This window comes from Dromiciops gliroides, chromosome 2, assembly GCF_019393635.1.
Source record: "Dromiciops gliroides isolate mDroGli1 chromosome 2, mDroGli1.pri, whole genome shotgun sequence".
Lineage (NCBI taxonomy): Eukaryota > Metazoa > Chordata > Mammalia > Microbiotheria > Microbiotheriidae > Dromiciops > Dromiciops gliroides.
In genome coordinates, this window is record NC_057862.1 from 676,350,371 (window position 1) to 676,368,561 (window position 18,191).

Sequence of the window (18,191 nt, forward strand, 5' to 3'; positions counted from 1 at the left end):
TCTTCCCCACAGGTCTGGCCCTGGGCCGACTTTTCTTCTCTTTCTATGCTCTGCTGGTGATCCCATCAGCTCTCACGGGCTCAGATGACTCCTAGATCTATCTATCTAGCCCTAGTCTCTCTCCTGAACTTCGGTCTCACTTCACTAACTGCCTACTGGACATTTCTAACCCAACATGTCCAAAAGAGAATTCATCTTCTAGTTAAGACCCTTTTACCTCTCGCCTGGACAATTGCCAGAGCCTCTGCCTCAAGCCTCTCCCCACTCCAATCCATTACCCACATAGCTCCCACCTTGATCTTCCTAAAGCACAGGTCACTTTCCTGCTCAAGAAGCCTCCAGGACTCCCTATTGCCCCTAAAATAAAAGGCTGCCAATGGACATGAGAGCCCTTCACAGATTGCCTCCAGCTTCCCTTTCCAGTAAAGTTATGTTACACATAACTGCCTGTCACGCCCTCCACATTCCAACCAAACTGGCCAGCTCGCTGCTCCCTGTACCAGACAGGCCAGAAGGAAGACATCCCCTCCTCACCTCTCCCTTTTGGCTGGCTTCTTCAAGGCTCACCTCTGTCCCTGTCAAGGCTGGGGGAGGGGATGCTGTGTCAAAGCGATTGACAGCCACGACAGGAAGAGCCACCCTCTAGACAAAAGACAGAGGGGAAAATGTTACTCACCTTTCAAGGAGGCCTCATGGCCGAGACACGGCCACCATCAGCTCTTCCTTGGACTCGGAGAAAGGTAAGGAGGTCATTTCTTCCCCTCCCACCCCCAACAGCAGCTAGAGCAGCTACATGAGCATGACAGCAAATATGTGTACTGGCCCAAGTCGCGATGCATTTAAGCACTTACTTCGAGCCAGGAACCGTGTGAAGGCCCTGCTGCCCCACTTACTTTGTGTTCCTTTCCCTAAGTACAAGTGACCCACCGAACAGCAATCCTGAGACTGTAGTGGCGGGCCCAGTCCCAGGTGGAGGCTCTTCCCGTGAGAGGTGGAGCGGGTGAGCAACTTGCTGGGGTCAGTTAGAGGCTACTCTTCCTTTGCAAAAGCAAGGCGGTTAATCAACCAGATACTACCTGACTATGACCAGGTGGTGACAATAATCCCTAGTTAGGCAAGCAATCCCACTCCCCAACAGCTGTAACTTTCCCCCCATCTCTCCCCCTATAAAAGCATCATCTTCCCTCTGTCTCAGGGAGGAAGATATCTTAAAATTGCTCCACCTGGGCTCTCCTCCTGGCCACATACCCTCATGCTGAATAAAAATTTTACTAGCTCTGACGAGAACATGTGCGAGACTGAATTCTCTAACAGAGGGATATCCAGAACCGGTGTCTCCCCCATGACAAGATGGCTGCTCCTAACCTTGGCTCCAACCATCTGGACCCCTTGGATCAGGGGCTGGTTGCCCCTGGGACATACATCTCACAATTATACCCTACTTGACACACAGGACCATTTCAAGGAGCATGAGTCCATACCTAGCCATCTGCCCAAAAGATACCAGCCTTGAGCTGTTGCTCAGACAGTGTAGATCTCGGGAGAAGGTGAAATTTCTATTCAATAGTTTTTTGTTTTGGTTTGGTTTTGCACAGCAGTGAGGGTTAAGTGACTTGCCCACGGTCACACAGCTAGTAAGTGTCAAGTGTCTGAGGCCGGATTTGAACTCAGGTCCTCCTGAATCCAAGGCCAGTGCTTTATCCACTGGGCCACCTAGCTGCCCCAGTTCTGAAGAGTCTGGAACCACGTGTCCTCTCCTGAAGACAGGATGAAGAATGAAGACCATCTCTCTGCCCCTCACACAACCACGCGAGTCCACATTCTCTCCACAATTAGAAAACATATTATGAAAACACTGCAGGCTTGGCTGGAAACTCAGGTCACCTTCCAAATCACTCTTGGGAGGAGTAGCTGCCCCTATACCTGATCCCCATCACTTTGTACAGTAAGTTATTGGTAACTTTTCTGGAAGGGATTTTGGGAGCCCTGGGACAACAGCTAATCTAAGTTTTACATACAATTTTTCCCTGGGACACTAGGGTGGAGGAGGCTGACCCAGAAACTGAGACCCTTTCCTTTCAGGGGGTCAGGCTTCTCCTGGGTCTGAAGCTGGTCTGACTCCAGAGCCAAGGTCCTTTTGTGGGAAGGGGCCTACCAGCCCTGGGGGATAACCATCTGTCTGCAGATAGTCTTCCCTCCAAGGATGAAGGGCAGAGGATGGCATTCTGGGGACAGGAAGGTACCAGGACACCTGCCAAGTCAGGAACCTGGGCACAGAGACCCTGTTAGTTGTTCGAGAGTCTGACTCTGTGTCCCCACCTGGAGTTTTCTTGGCAGAGGCACTGGGGAGGTACAGATGAGGAACTAGGGTGTAGTGACTTGTCCGGGGTCACACAGCCACATTCCAAGTCATGAAGACAACTCCTCCTGATTCCATGCCCCCTGAGCCATCTAGCTGCCTGACCCTTTAGAGCTGAGTTCAAATGCTGTCTCAGACGCTTAACAGCAGTGTGACCCTAGCTGAGTCACTTAACCTCAATCAGCCACATAAGTGTTAGCCATTACAATAATCTTTATTACTATTAGTTTCACGGAAGCAAGCAACTCGGCCTCAGAGAGGTTAAAGGAGTCCCCTAGGGTCACACAACCAGTGTCAGAGGCAAAATTTGAACCCAGGTCTTTCTGTAGCCAAGTCCAGCACCCTGCTCCCTAGGCCCTCACGCTTGGGGCTGGGTTCAACAATCACTTTGGCCACGCTCTACACATCACCACCCTAGTGGGCCTGCATTTCCCAGGCCGCGCCCTCCCCCCCCCCCGCGGGAATATGGCTCCAGGACTTCATTTCCCAGGAAGCCCCGGAGCTCGGAGGAAAGGAGTCCGCCAAGCCCCGCCCCCTGCTTAGCGTGGCCACGCCGCGTGATGACATCACAGGCGGGGATCGCCGCTTCGCAACGAAGTTTCAGAAGATTGCGGTGATTCCGGCTTGGCTCGGGAGGGAAGGCAGGAGCGGGGAACGCGACCGAAGACGACACAGATACCCGGGGACGACGGAGAGACCTCCAGTCTTGGAGGCACCTGAGGCGGTTCCACGACGTCATGTTTGAAGCATGCGCACAACCACGTTTCTAGAGGCTCACGTGACGAAACCCGGCCGTTCCTCGCGATCATGTGACCAGGACACACTGACCGAGAAACTGGAAATGAAGGCGAGGCAGAGAGAAACAAAACAAGAAGGAAAGAAATGAAGGCAAAAGATAGAGACATAGAGTTAGAAAAACAGAGACCAATAAACAAACACACAGTAGTGACGACAGAGGCTCCCATTTCCGTCACGCTGAGCATACAGTAAGAGCTCAATAAATGATTCTCCATCCATTCACACACAAGCGTTCAAACATGACATCCCACCCTAGACCGGAAGAGATCAAAGAAGGAGAAAAGGGTTCCATGTGCCAAAGGGCAGCAGCTTTCTCCATCCCTAGCGAAAGGACCGGACTCGGGAGGAGGGGGGGGGCATTGGTGGGGGTGGACGGACGACGAATGGCAGGGCGCCCAGTAACTATGAGATGATTTGAAAGGAACCTTCAGACTGGGATGAACGGAAGCAGGGAAGTTGTACAATAACAGCGTTGCTGTGAAGGTGGATGACTGGAAAAGAGACCGACAGAATGACCATTGTCGATGCTGGACTGACGGCCAAGCCGGATGCTTCCCCAACAGGAGGGAGAGAAGATGAATGCTTGTTAATTGGGAAAAAATGGGGGAAGTATTCATACACAGTCACAGCCCTTGTAGACTTGGGAACTCGTCTTCATGTTAGCACTTGCGAGTGTCCTTGCCTTCTCCTTGCATCTTTTTGTACTTAATCCAATCCTGGAGGCCATGAGAGGGTAAGAACTGTTCTTTTCGTCCAGAGTTTATGGCCCTGTTTCCAGCACCTGTGCATTTAACCCCAAATTATGTTTGGGGAGGGACGATTATTGCTGGGATGGAACAAAGAAAGAGAGAAGAAAGCACAAGAGTATTGGTGGAGATTGGGATTCCAGAGCACATTCCCAGAAATGATGGTGGAGGTGCTGCTAAGTGTGGGGCTTGGAAGGGAGATTTGCCATAGATGACAGTACTACCTGGGAGAAGATGTTGGGTTAAGTTTTCCCAACACTAAATCCCAGGTCCTTGCCACTTCCCCAACCAACAATCCCAATTACCTTTTTTCATCCTTGAGTTCATCTTCTTACAGGACATATCCCCTGATGCTCTGGTGTGAATAGAATAACAAAATAAAGAAACCTTAGGAGAACTAATTCTTATTCTTGACCAGGGACAAACCTATGATCACCCAAGCCTTGTCAGAAAGTGACCAGTCAATCATTGTTTAGAATGATGTAGCACATTTGTTTTTCTTCTTCATCCTAATGTCTAGCAGCAACTGGGCCCCATATTCTGTTGTGTTCCCATGTGTATATCCTGACTGATCTGTGGCATAGAAAGCAGGGTGATGGAAGAAACCCCTGATCAACTGAAAATGGTTATGGTGACATTAGCCTTCCCAGAAATGACAGTGGGCAGTCTCCAGGGGAAGAGGTTGACTTGCTTTGACTTCAGGAAATCCAAACAAGTTGAAAATAAGGTTAATGTGGGCCAATGAAGAGTGTGGGGTGAATGGAAAGAAGGCCCCCAAACTCTTCCAGAGGAATCTCCAATGATTCATAGGTCTCTGTTCCTTTGGTTACATTCTCCAAACTCTTGCCCACCACCCCAGCTTTTCAGCTTCCTTTTATGTATTGTCCCAGTCAAAACGCTAGTTCCTTGAGGGCCAGAGCTGGCATTCTTTTTGCTTGTATTTGTATGCCCAGAGCCTGGCACATCAAAATGGCTTAGTAAATGCTGATTAGCATCTTTAATCATGGAATTTCTGAGGATATTAAAATGCCAAGGAAAGACCTTTTAGATCTGTGTCATCAAAAAAGCAAAGGGTGTGCTTAGAAACCACTTCAGGCCCTGTGCAAAGGAGGCATCTAAACTTAGTTTTAGCTAATTGAAGAACCTGAGCCCACTTTTTAGCAAGATGGATATTAACCCTCTGGGGAAGGAGAGACATATGTAGGAAGGGAGAATGACCCCAGGGTCAGTATACAACAAATACCATAAAGCAAGGAATCTGCAAGGAGAAAACATTCATCTGGGCTGTTAATGGTCCTGGAGAGTAGGTTATAGAAGCCTGCCAAGAGGCTTTCTGCGGGTAGGCAGTGTCATGTAATCCAAAGGTTTGGATTAGCTCGATCCAGTCCAGATCTGTCATGTATGTGTGGGGTGACTCTGGGGGCAAAGTAATTTCCATCCTTAATGCCAAAGTGTCCCACAGTGTTGTAAGAAAAGCAAATCTATATAAATGAGTTATTCCTATGATAGATTTGGACTCAAAGCGAGATGGGACCCAGTCCTTGCCCTTAGGGAGCCCTTGGTTATAAAGGAAAGACATGCTCTGTTCAAGGAATGCCTGAACAGATGGAAGAGATAGTTCTTCAAGAAGGACTTCTAGTCTGATGGAGAAGACATGGTCCCTGCCTCCAAGGGATATACATAGACACTTGGGCAAAGACAGCCCCAGGTCTCAGACAGCACCTGGTCTGATGGGGTGGGCATAGCCGCTGCCCTGGAGAAATGCACAGTGCGATAGAGAGGACACATTCCTCTCTCTTAAAGAGTCTGGGGTCTGTTGGGAGGGACACAAACAGTCCTCAGGGGGCAGCCAGGTGGCGCAGTGGATAAAGCACCGGCCCTGGATTCAAGAGTTCCTGAGTTCAAATCCGGCCTCAGACACTTGATACTTACTGGCTGTGTGACCCTGGGCAAGTCACTTAACCCCCATTGCCCCGCAAAACAAAACAAACAGTCCTCAGGAAGCCCCTGAACTAATGATAGAGACGCAGGCCTGCCCTCCCTCCCAGCCACTGTAATCTTGGACTGCATTGAGAGAAGCATGGCTCCCAGGAATAAGAAGGTCACAACGACTCTGTTCTGAGCTGGGGAGATCACCCCTGGAGCATTGTGCCCAGTTCTGAGCACCACAGGGGCCTTTCTTGGTATCCCCAATGCTTGCTACCTGGATCCCGGGAACATAGTAAGCACTTAGCACACGCTTGTTAGCAGATGTTTTGTTTGTTCAGTCGTTTTCAGTCGTGTCTGACTCTTCCTGACTCCATTTGGGATCTTAAGCAAAGGCTGGACGGCTACTCATCCAGAGGTGTTGAGGAGGGGATCTGCCTTCCTATAAGGATTGGCAGAGATCTGTGAGGTCCCTTCTGGTTCTGAGGTTCTAGGATATCCCCCACCTCCAGATTGGGCTTTAAGAAAATGACCCCAGACTGGAGGGACTAGGTACCTCAGCATACACAGGAAAACCTTAGCTCATGAGCCCCCATATATGGGTTGGTTTTTTCCACCAAGCCAATCAGATCACATTAGTTAAAAGCAAAAGATTCAATTAAACAGCAGAGCAAACTAAGACCCCAAAATCCTCTTATATGCAAAAATATACACTCCCCTGAAGTTGCCACCAGAACTGTGAGGAAGATGAATGCATAGAGAATCATTCAATTAGGGAATAAGCATAGGGATACATGCATAGAGAGCAGTTAGAAGGTACAGTGGATAGAGTGCCCAGCCTGGAGTGAGGAGGCCCTGAGTTCAAATGTGAGGCCCTGGGCAAGTCACTTCACCCTGTTTGCCTCAGTTTCCTCATCTGTAAAATGAGCTGGAGAAGGAAATAGCAAACCACTGCAGAATCTCTGCCAAGGAAACCCCAAATGGGTTCATGAAGAGTTGGACAACAGCAAAATAGGGTATGCAAATGTAGGAGAGATGTTTGGCCAGGGAACACATGTGCAAGGCCATGGGGTGGGGAATCAGTGTAGCCAGGGGACACTCCTAAGCAGAACAACTCACATCTCCAGATGTGGCAGAGCCCCAGAGGTGACTCCATGCGTCAGCAAGCCTCGACGATAGCATCGCTCTTGCTCTCTGCTGCCACCTGTTGGCCTTCAGATGCAATGCATCTTGTTTCCTACGGAGGAAAGAATTTCCTCACTCTATGACCCTAAGGATTATTTAGCTTTTGTGTGTGATGCAAACCCCAACCAGAGAGCTAAGCCCTTGGGCTTCTTAAATCACTTTTAAAGTAATTTTTCCTTGATGCCTCTCGTCTCTTTCAATCAAAACACTTATTTGGCTGAGAGGGAGAGAATTCCTTTCAATTCTTCAACATTTCATTTGTTCCTATCTTGGTCCGCAGTAATCACTGGGCCTCAGTGGACAAGAATGAAAGAGACTGATTTTTCTTCCACAAATCCCCTAGGAGACAAGTGGTTGTTCTCCCTACGTCGGTCGTAATAATTACATATCTAGAGTAATCTGAGGTGCATAAGGTGCAGTCCACGTAACAACCCTGTGAGGTAAATTGTATTCCTATTGTTATTCCCAGTTAACAGGCATTAGTACTGGAAGGCCAGAGACCACAGATGGAATTCAGGGCCACTTCTCCTATCCCTAGGTACTAGATACAAACCCAGGCACACTAATTCTCCCAACCCAAGGTTGGTCCAAGGTGAGATTCCCCGAAAAAGCACTGGACGGAGCTCTGAAGCGTAACATCCTCAGTGCTATCATATGCCATATCGATACTCCCCTTAGGAGAGGGAACACAGTCAATCCCCAGCATCTACTGTGAGTGAGTTCATCAGACTCTCCTTCCCCTCCAGATTGGACAAAAAGTGGCAGCTTGAGGGCTCTGGGGATGTCTGAACTGGGGTCTGAGGCTGGATTTGAACTCAGGTCCTCCTGAATCCAGGGCCAGTGCTCTATCCACTGTGCCACCTAACTGCCCCAGCAATATATTATTTAACAGTACAAAAGAAACTTTTGGCACTTGCTAAAAATCACTATTAATATTTTTATGAGAGAAAAATGAGTATGCTTCATTATTTTTTAAAGTCTTGGTCTATATATAAGCAGTTTGGATGTCTGGTTCTAAATTCATTTTTTTCAATCCATGGTTTCAAGGGCATTCATAATTGGAAAAGATACAAAAATACATGAATCCAATTTGAAGAAATACATCATTGGCTGCCCTTAACAAATCATAGTGCTATTCTTAAAAGCAAATTCTTATAATCAACTAGAAAATCATGAACAAACATGAAGATTTCCATATTCAAAGAAGGCCAGAAAAATGACTATATATGAAACCATCAATCTCTTAATATTTAATCTACGGGGGCAGCTAGGTGGCGCAGTGAATAAAGCACTGCCCTGGATTCAGGAGGACCTGAGTTCAAATTCAGACTCAGATACTTGACACCTACTAGCTGTGTGACCCTGGGCAAGTCATTTAACCCTCATTGCACCACAAAAAATAAATAAATAAAATTTGTAAAATTTTTAAAAATAATTGATCTATGATAATATACCAACACCCAAGTTTATCATGAGAAATAAAATGATAACATTTGTAAGTACTTTGCAAACCTTAAGACTCCACATAAATGCTAGCTATTATTATTATTATTATTCACAGCTTGATTTTTAATATATTATGTTTAACATAGGAGTTACAACATTGCCTTGCTTGTCTGTTTCCCCTTCTAAACTTTCTTCTTTCTTTCTTTCTTTTTTTGGGTGGGGCAATGAGGGTTAAGTGACTTGCCCAAGGTCACACAGCTAGTAAATGGCAAGTATCTGAGGCTGGATTTGAACTGAGGTCCTCTCGAATCCAGGGCTGGTGCTCTATCCATTGTGCCACCTAGCTGCCCCATGACTTTCTTCTTTCTTCTGTGTACTTTTAGATGTTTCATTAAAGCTTTTCTTTCTTTTTTTAAAATCAATATCACTACCCCAAAATTTGCTCTCCCTACCCTCATTAAAAGTCCTGCCCTGGGGCAGCTAGGTGGCACAGTGGATAGAGCACCGGCCCTGGAGTCAGGAGTACCTGAGTTAAAATCCGACCTCAGACACTTAACACTTACTAGCCGTGTGACCCTGGGCAAGTCACTTAACCCCAATTGCCTCACTTAAAAAAAAAAAAAGTCCTGCCCTTCGTTGTAAGAAATAAGTATACCGGGGGCAGCTAGGTGACGCAGTGGATACAGCACCAGCCCTGGAGTCAGGAGGACCTGAGTTCAAATCCAACCTCAGACACTTGATACTTACTAGCTGTGTAACCCTGGGCAAGTCACTTAACCCCAATTGCCTCACCAAAAAGAACAAAGAAAAAAAAAGAAAGAAAGAAGTATACCTCAGTCAAATCCAAGTCATTAGTTGTACATGGAAATATACATCTCATTTTGTACCTACAGGACATCACTGCTTCACCAAGAGATGCAGTCATCTGATGTCATGATTGATCATTGCATTGATCAAAGTTCTGAAATTTTTCCAAAGGTGATATCCTTTATAACATTGTGGCCATTGTATAAATAGTTCTAATTCTGCTCACTTCACTTTGCATCATTTCATACAATTATTCCCTGCTCATCTCCAAATCCATCCCTTTCATCATTTCTTACTTAGCCATAATATTCCATTGCAATCACATACCATAATTTGCTCAACCATTCCCCAATTAATGAACATTCTTAGTTTCCAATATTTTGCTATAACAAAAGTGATATTATAAATATTCTTGTATCCATAGGTCTTTTCTGTCTTTAACTCTTTGAGGTATAGGCCTTTGTTTTTCAGTCATTTCAGTCATATCTGAGTCTTTGTGACCCCAGTTGGGGTTTTCTTGGCAAAGCTACTAGAGTGGTTTGTCATTTCCTTCACAGTTCATTTTACAGATGAAGAAACTGAGGCAAACAGGGTTAAGTGACTTGCCCAGGGTCACACACCTAGTAAGTGTCTAAGGCCAGATTCGAACTCAGGAAGATGAGTTGTCCTGACTCCAGGCCCAGCACTCCACCTAGTGAGCCACCTAACTGTCCTGAGGTATAGACTTAGTAGTGGTACTACTGAGTCAAATGGCAGGCACATTCTTTGGGGGTATAAATACAAATCACTTTCCAAATGATTGAACCAATCATGGCTCCACCAATAGGGTAATAATATGCCTATCCTCCTACATCCCCTCCAGCAATTGTCATTTCCCATTTTTGTCATCTTTACCAATATGGTAGGTTGCTTTGATTTGTATTTCTCTTATTCTTAGTGATGTGGAACATTTTTTCATTTGGTTCTCAAAAGTTTGCCCTTCTTCCCTTGAGAACTGCCAGCTCATTTTCCTTTGACCATTTCACTATTGGGGAAAGTCTCTTGTCCTTATATATTTGTATCCAATCTCTTTATATCTTAGTTGCTGGACCGTTCACAGAAAAATTTGCTACAAAGATTTTTTCCAAAAAAATAACTGTTTTTCTTCTAATTGGACTGCTTTCATTTGTACAAATTCTTCAAGTATATGTAATCCAAATCACCCATTTTACCTCCTACATTTCTCTCTTCTTCTGTCCATAGCTGAAAGTGATCTTCCATTCTCTTCTAATTTATTTATGTTATAGCTTTTTATATCCAGGTATCTTTTTAAAGTTTATTATGTATGGTATAGGGGGTGAGATGTTTATCTAAGCCCAGGCTGCTTTCCTATTTCCCTAGCAGTTTTGTCAAATAATCCCTTCCCCACCCAGCTAGGTGACAGTAGATAGAGCACTTCGTGCCAGCAAGATCTGAGTTCAAAGCCAATATCACTTCCTATTTTGTGACCTGGAGCAGGTCACTTAACATCTCAGCCTCTTGCTAACGAGTGTGTGTCCTGGGTTAGTTCTGTGGTTGAGATGAAGGGGATTGAGGGGAAGGAGGAAGAGGTGAAAGGGTAGCAGAGAGGAGTGGCAGCTGGAGCAGGAAGAAGAGCCTACTCCATTGCTTTCAAAGGGGAAACAACTCTTACTCTCCTTTGTCTAGCAATAAGAGATCTCTGGTGCTCTTCTTTCTCTCCCCATTCTGAAGGGATTACCATACTCACCACAGGAAAACCCTTGATGAAAATGGCGAAAGTAGGAATTGAGTGGTTTTAAACAGAGATTGGGAAAAACTGGTCTTGCTCATTCTTCTCTGCATAATATTTCAGTACTCTGTGAGCCATCTCTTGGATTTGTAGGGCAAGGGTAAGGAGGGGATAGGGGATTTCCCTTTCTCTGCAATATCTCAAGTGGTTACCCAGCCTCTGCTTGGAGAGCTTGAGAGAAAGGGAACTCATGACTTCCGAGGCATCTGTTCCTCGTTTGGACAACTCTAATTGTAGGAGGCTCTTTTTCATCTTAAGCCTAATTCAATTCCCTTTGAGTTCCTCTCCTTCACATTCCCAAAAATAGCTAGGGTGGCTATGCAAATATAGTAGTGAAAATTCGTGCTGGCCTAGACAGACTTGAGACTGGCTGCCTCTTCTGTTTTGTGTTTCTTTCTCTAAATACCAAACAGTGGTTCAACAGTAGTCCTGGACTGGGTGTGTCCATCTTTGGCTAACACCTCATGAGTTTGAGCTCCTAGGTCCATATGCTGGGTGCCCAGTCAGAACTGGTCTCCAATCCACACCTCCTAGGAGAAGATGGACAATGGCAAGACAATACCACAGATGAAAGAATCAAAAACTCCCAAGCCTTGCCCTGGCTTGCCAGAAAATCTGGACTTGTGAGTATTGGATTATGGGTCAATGCCACGACAAACCAGATCCAAAACCATAACCCAAAACCAATACAATAAATTTAGGAACCAATGAGGGTTTATTGAGTTTGCCAGGAAGGGAGCCCCACCCACAGGGGCAGAGTCCCTCTCTTGTTCCCCAAGGAGAACAAAAGGACAAAGCTTAATTGTTGTTGTTCACATTCAACTCTTTGTGGCCCCAATTGGGGTTTTCTTGGCAGAGATACTGGAGTGGTTGGCCATTTCCTTCTCCAGCTCATTTTACAGATGATGAAACTGAGGCAAACAGGGTTAAGTGACTTGCCCAGGGTCACACAGCTAGTAAGGGTCTAAGGCTGGATTTGAATTCAAGGAGATGAGTCTTCCCGACTCCAGGCCCAGCAATCTATATGCACTAAGGCCCCACCTAGCTTCCATATTTGTCAATGCCTCCCTACAAGTCTAGTATTTGAAGAACATCTTTTGTGATAGAAGAAATAAATGTCCCTCGTCTGATCCATTTTGTATCATGAGTATACTTCCAGAAGAGATCTCGTTCATCCTTTTGACATCTCAAATTCACCAGGTCCAAAATAGGACTCGTCTCCATCATCCCTCTCCCAAGCACATCTCTCTTCCCAATTTCCCTGTTTCTGTTGAGGATCACAACCATTTAGCTCCTACTATAAGCCAGACAGACACCATCCATCCCCAAACTGAAAACAGTCCCAGGCCTTCAAGAGTCTACATTCTACTACCATGCTCCCTCCCAGATTCAGAACCCCAACTCTTCACTCTCTCACCTTCCATATTCGGTACGTTGCCAAGTCTTGTTGATTCCATCCCCCAGGCCTAAATTCAGGCCCTCCTCACCTTCACCTCTTAGAATCCCTAGCTTCTTTCAGGGTTCAGGTTAAGAGCCACTGAGCTAAACCTTCCCATATCCCCATCTAGTCTCACCCCCTTGGGTCCAGGTATTGCCCCCTGACATTGCCCAATCCTGCCCCCGACCTTCTATTCTTCCTCTCCCACTCAGACTGTCCACTCACCAACTCTTCCCCTGCTGCTGGAGTGGGGAGTAGAAGGAGCGGAGAGGAGTAGAGAGACAAGAAATCAGGGAACAGCCAAGAGCTCCCTGCCCTGTTCCTATATTTGTTAAAGGCTTTGGTAAAGCTTCAGAAAAGCTGAAGAAATGAACAGAAGGTATGGATCCTGGGCAGATGATCTATTAAAGGCTACAGTTCCCCTACAGATCATTTGCATCTGGACCTCGTGGCCCAGAAGGAAATCCTGATCCTCTTTCAGTCTTTCCCTCCCCCCCCCCATATTCTGTTTATTTCTTGTCTGTTTTGGGAAAGTGAAAGGAGGCATATGTAGCAATGACTCGTACTAGGTAATCATACAAGGGAGTTGCTGTGGGAAGATAGGCATGGTCATCCTGACTTTTTTCCTGCCACTGGACTTTGATGACTGGAAGAGAGAGTGAGGCTGAGACTTTGTGCACCTCTGCCTCACCTCGATCCAATTCACACACAAGTCAAGACATCACCCGGTTTTATCATTGGTCCTCTTTGAAAGTGAAGGACAGGGGGGGGGCAGCTAGATGGCGCAGTGGTTAAAGCACCGGCCCTGGAGTCAGGAGTACCTGAGTTCAAATCCGGCCTCAGACACTTGACACTTACTAGCTGTGTGACCCTGGGCAAGTCACTTAACCCCCATTGCCTGCAAAAAACAAAAACAAAAGTGAAGGACCAGGGGCAGCTAGGTGGCGCAGTGGATAAAGTATCGGCCCTAGAGTCAGGAGGACCTGAGTTCAAATCTGACCTCGGACACTTAATACTTGCTAGTTGTGTGACCCTAGGCAAGTCACTTAACCCCAATTGCCTCACCAGAAAAAAAAAAAGTGAAAGACTGCTAGCTGTGTAACTCTAGGCAAGTCATTTCACCCTCATTGCCCCGCAAAACAAAGAAAAAAAGAAAATGAAGGACCAACAGCAACCACATAACATGGTCCCTGGCACAGAGCAGATGCTCCATCTAACAGCCTGTCCTAAGCCCATGTTCAGATCTTAGTCAGTCATTTGCTGAGCCCTTTGGGGGAACTGAGGGAAGGGAAGGGACCAAGCATTTATTTAGCACCTGGTACTAGTGAGTACTACCCCCTAGTACTAGTACCAAGACAAATATCATCTCATTTGATCCTCACCATAAGGGAGGTTCAATCCTAATTTTACAGTTGAGGAAACTGAGGCAAACAGGTGAAGTGACTCACCCAGGGTCACACAGCTAGCTAGCAAGTATCTGATCAAGGCCCAGCACTCTATCCACTGCACCAACTTGTTCTGAGGGATTCTCAGAAGGGAGAGAATGGTGTGAGCTGCTGAGACTAGAATGAGGAAACTACTGAAGTGGCCCCTGAACCACATGGGCCTCCCCAGAAGGCAGATAATCAGTCCAGCCTCAGTTCCTCTACTTCACTCCCCATCCTACCCCCACCCCCGCCCAGAAGGATCCCCTGAGCTCTATGGATGAGGAGCCTTCGGGGGCTTGGGGCCGGATCAAAGGGGCTAGTCTCTGCCCTTGATAACTGATTTTTTTCAGTCTTTCACTTCCACTTCCACTTCCACTTCCACTTTTTGGTTTATTCTGCTTGGACTTAAGGAGGTGGGAGTGGGGGTAGAGGGACTGTTATGAGTTCAGTGGCACGTTCTGATGTGACTTTACATTTCACCCATCAAGGTTCTTGGAGAATCAGGACACAGAAAAGAGGGGAGCCAGGAGTCACCCCATCTATCCAGCTGTAGTTAACCTTGGGGGGTGCCAAGGAAGGGGGCCTACGTCCTGGTTTGACCCCTGAGAGGGGTCAAACATAGAGAGCTTCCCCTCTCCCAGTTCCAGGCAGGTTGACAAGAAACGGGGCATGAAAGCCACCAGATGTCCCATAGCATAGCAGGACACAGAGCCAGCAAAGGGCCCCAAACTCCATACTGTTCTACCACCCGATCCCTCCAGCTCAGGCTCATGCCATTTAGCCGGACAGGCCCCACAAACATGAGCGTGCTTCCAGTGGTGGGTGGAGGGGGGACCAGGGCAGTGGACTACATTCCTGATTCCCCTACTCAGGGAGAAAGGGGATTCCAGGGGATGGGGGAGGGGACCATGAGTCCTTGCTTTATAAAGGATTGGAGGGAGAAGGTTGGCACCTTCTGCACTTTCCCTTGATTCCTTCCTGCCCGGACCTCAGATGGTGCTTGACATACACCCAATAGAGGATCCTAGGGCTGAGAACAGCAAGGGCCCCTCATTTTACAAGGGAGGAGACTCAGAGGTTCAGTGACTCGTGCCAGGTCACACACAGCTGGTAAGTGGCAGAGTTGAGATTTGGACCCAGATCATTTGAATCCAGATTCAGCGATCTTTTCCCTCTGACTGCACATTCCATTTTCTTTTCCCTAATTCATAAGAGCCTACAGATTCAAGAGTAAAATCAGAGAAGTGAATTTTGTTTTGGAAACACCTGCAAAACACATACATATGATGGAAATCAATCACAGTAAAAAGTGTGTGCCTAAAGGAACCCCTTTTAGAAAAACTTCTTAGAGAGGGGGAGAAGGAGGAATTACCCATTGAAGGAGGGAAGACCAAAAAGCAAGTTATGAAGCTCTGGGACATCTTATCCAGGACCACCATGGATCCAGGCAGGGAATCTTTGTGGCCCAAACATGGCTCTTTTATTTATCAGACATTAAAAGATTATGGGAGGGGGCGGCTAGGTGGCGAAGTGGATAAAGCACCGGTCCTGGATTCAGGAGTACCCGAGTTCAAATCCGGTCTCAGACACTTGACACTTACTAGCTGTGTGACCCTGGGCAAGTCACTTAACCCCCATTGCCCTGAAAAAAAAAAAAAGATTATGGGGGGGCAGCTAGGTGGCGCAGTGGATAAGAACACCAGCCCTGGAGTCAGGAGGACCTGAGTTCAAATCCGACCTCAGACACTTAACACTTACTAGCTGTGTGACCCTGGGCAAGTCACTTAACCCCAATTGCCTCACTTAAAAAAAAAAAAGATTATAGGGCAGCTAGGTGGCACAGTGGATAAAGCACCAGCCCTGGATTCAGGAGTACCTGAGTTCAAATCTGGCCTCAGATACTTGACACTTACTAGCTGTGTGACCCTGGGCAAGTCACTTAACCCTCATTGCTCCACCCAAAAAAAAAAAAAAGATTTAAAGTGAGTCATAAAGGATGATGATCCCAAACAAATTATTAGTATCTTTGGAGTAGATGAACAGAATCAGCCACCATAATCTAGCGATCCGGTGGCACACCATCAGTTCTTCCCTCAGCCCTTCACCCTACTTATCTGTCTCTTCCAGTACTCCCCAGATTTCCCCCTACTTCTAGTTTACCTCACCCCACCCCCAATCTGGGGCAGCTAGATGGCACAGTGGATAGAGCACTGGCCCTGAAGTTGGGAGGAACTGAGTTCAAATCTCACCTCAGACACTTACTAGCTGTGTGACCCTGGGTATGTGACAACCTCAATTGCCTTAAACATTTGGAGCCATCTCTAGTCCTCCTGATGTATATCTCGCCACTGGACCCAGATGGCTCCAGAGGAGAGAGTGAAGCTGGTGACTTTTGTACAGCCCTCCCTCACTTAAATCCACTTCACTGCAAGTCATGACATCACCCCGACGTCATGGTGCTCTTTGAGAATGAAGGACAAACAACCCCTCCAACCTGCTTTAAAACCCTTTCCTCTCTATCTCCTTTATCACCTTTATTTTTGTTTCTTTTCTACCTAATTACACCAGTCTGTCAATTTCCCTTATGAAGCTCCCTCCTTAAAAATCTTTAGAGCTGCAGCCGCCAAATGTATCTCCTCTTCTTTCACTTCCTCCTTCTCCAGCTTCTGCTCATCTTTCACACAAATTTGTCCCAACTGAGAGTTTGGTTTCTCTCAAGAAGAAAGTAAAACCTAAAGGTATTTTCCCTCCACAATAAATTGTAGATCGTAGAGATCAAGTAGTCATACTCAGCATACCCATTCGGCCGCAAAGATCTGAGGACTTGGAGAAGGGACATCACTAAGTTTGATGATGATACAACAGCAATCATCCAAGTTCAGGCAATCTTTTGGGAATATTAGCCAAATTGGAGTGATGTGATAGACTTTTGCAGACTTTACTTTCCTGGGGGAAGTGCTGCCGGGGGTGGGGGTGGGGGAGTCAAAAGGTGCAAAGATTTGTGAATCCAGGATATGAATCTGTTATTTAGTTAACATCACAATCATCTCGATTCTGTGTTAAGGAAAGGGATATCAGCATAGCTTGTGGTCTATTTTGCAAATAAATGCCTTAAAGAGACATTCACCTTTGTTAGGAGTTATTCGTCTGACCACGGCTAGAAGTTGAAAATGGTTGGCTATATATACATGACTTACTTGATGTGCACTGTTGTAAAATTAATTATTTAATGTATTTCTGTATGTCATCCCTGAACCTCTTGTTAATCTGGCAACTTTTATATGAATTTATTTTTGTTTTGTGGTCCATCTTCTTATAAAAAGGATTCTGAGGTTCCTTAGTGGAATTTCAGTCCTCCAGATGGGGGGTTGACTAATGCCAAGTACAAAAATTAGGTTCTGATTTTTTGTTTGCATCTGAGTTTCATCCGTAACAAATGAATAACCTAAAATCATAAAAACCTCTAGTCTAAAAGTTCCCAGATTCAGTCTCTAATGATAAGAGACATAAGATTTGAGCTAGCTTTCATTATCTCACCTGGTTATTGGCAAAGCAATTTCAAGTTGTGTTAAGATGAATTGTGTGGATTTTGTAGAAGAGGATTTCTCTGAGAAGACAATGAGGTGAAGGAAAGACTGCTCTGAGATTATACTGGACTAGAAAGTGGCACCAGACGGGATCCTGAGAATCAGACAGCTGTATGACGTAAGACTTCAGAGACATAAATGGACATTTTTTAAATTATTTTTTCCTTTTTTGTACATTATCCGTAAGATCTGCTTACTAAAGGGGTCTGCCCCCTTCGGTTTTGTCACTGCATTCATTGCTCAAATTCTCCCTTTTCCCCTTTATATTGTTATCCATCATAAATCCCAAAGTTAAGACCCTTTGGTTAAGTGTAATTAAGTAATATCAGTTTGTGACTCAAGGAGACGTAGTTTCTAAATTAGAATCAGATAGGGGGAACAAAAAAAATCAGATAGGAGATTGTAAGAAATAATTATTAAAGATCAATGTCAGGGCAGCTAGGTGGCACAGTGGATAGGGCACCAGCCCTGGACTCAGGAGTTCCTGAGTTCCTGAGTTCAAATCCCCAATTGCCCTGCAAAAAAAAAAAAAAAAAGATCAATATCATGAGCAACTTCAGACCCCCACTTTTATTAAATGCTATGATTCAGTACAGAGCTCAAGACCACACCCAGGTGAAAGCAAGTGTGCTGGCTCAATTCTTTGAGTCAATTACCTTATATAGAGATATTGTCCCAATCAA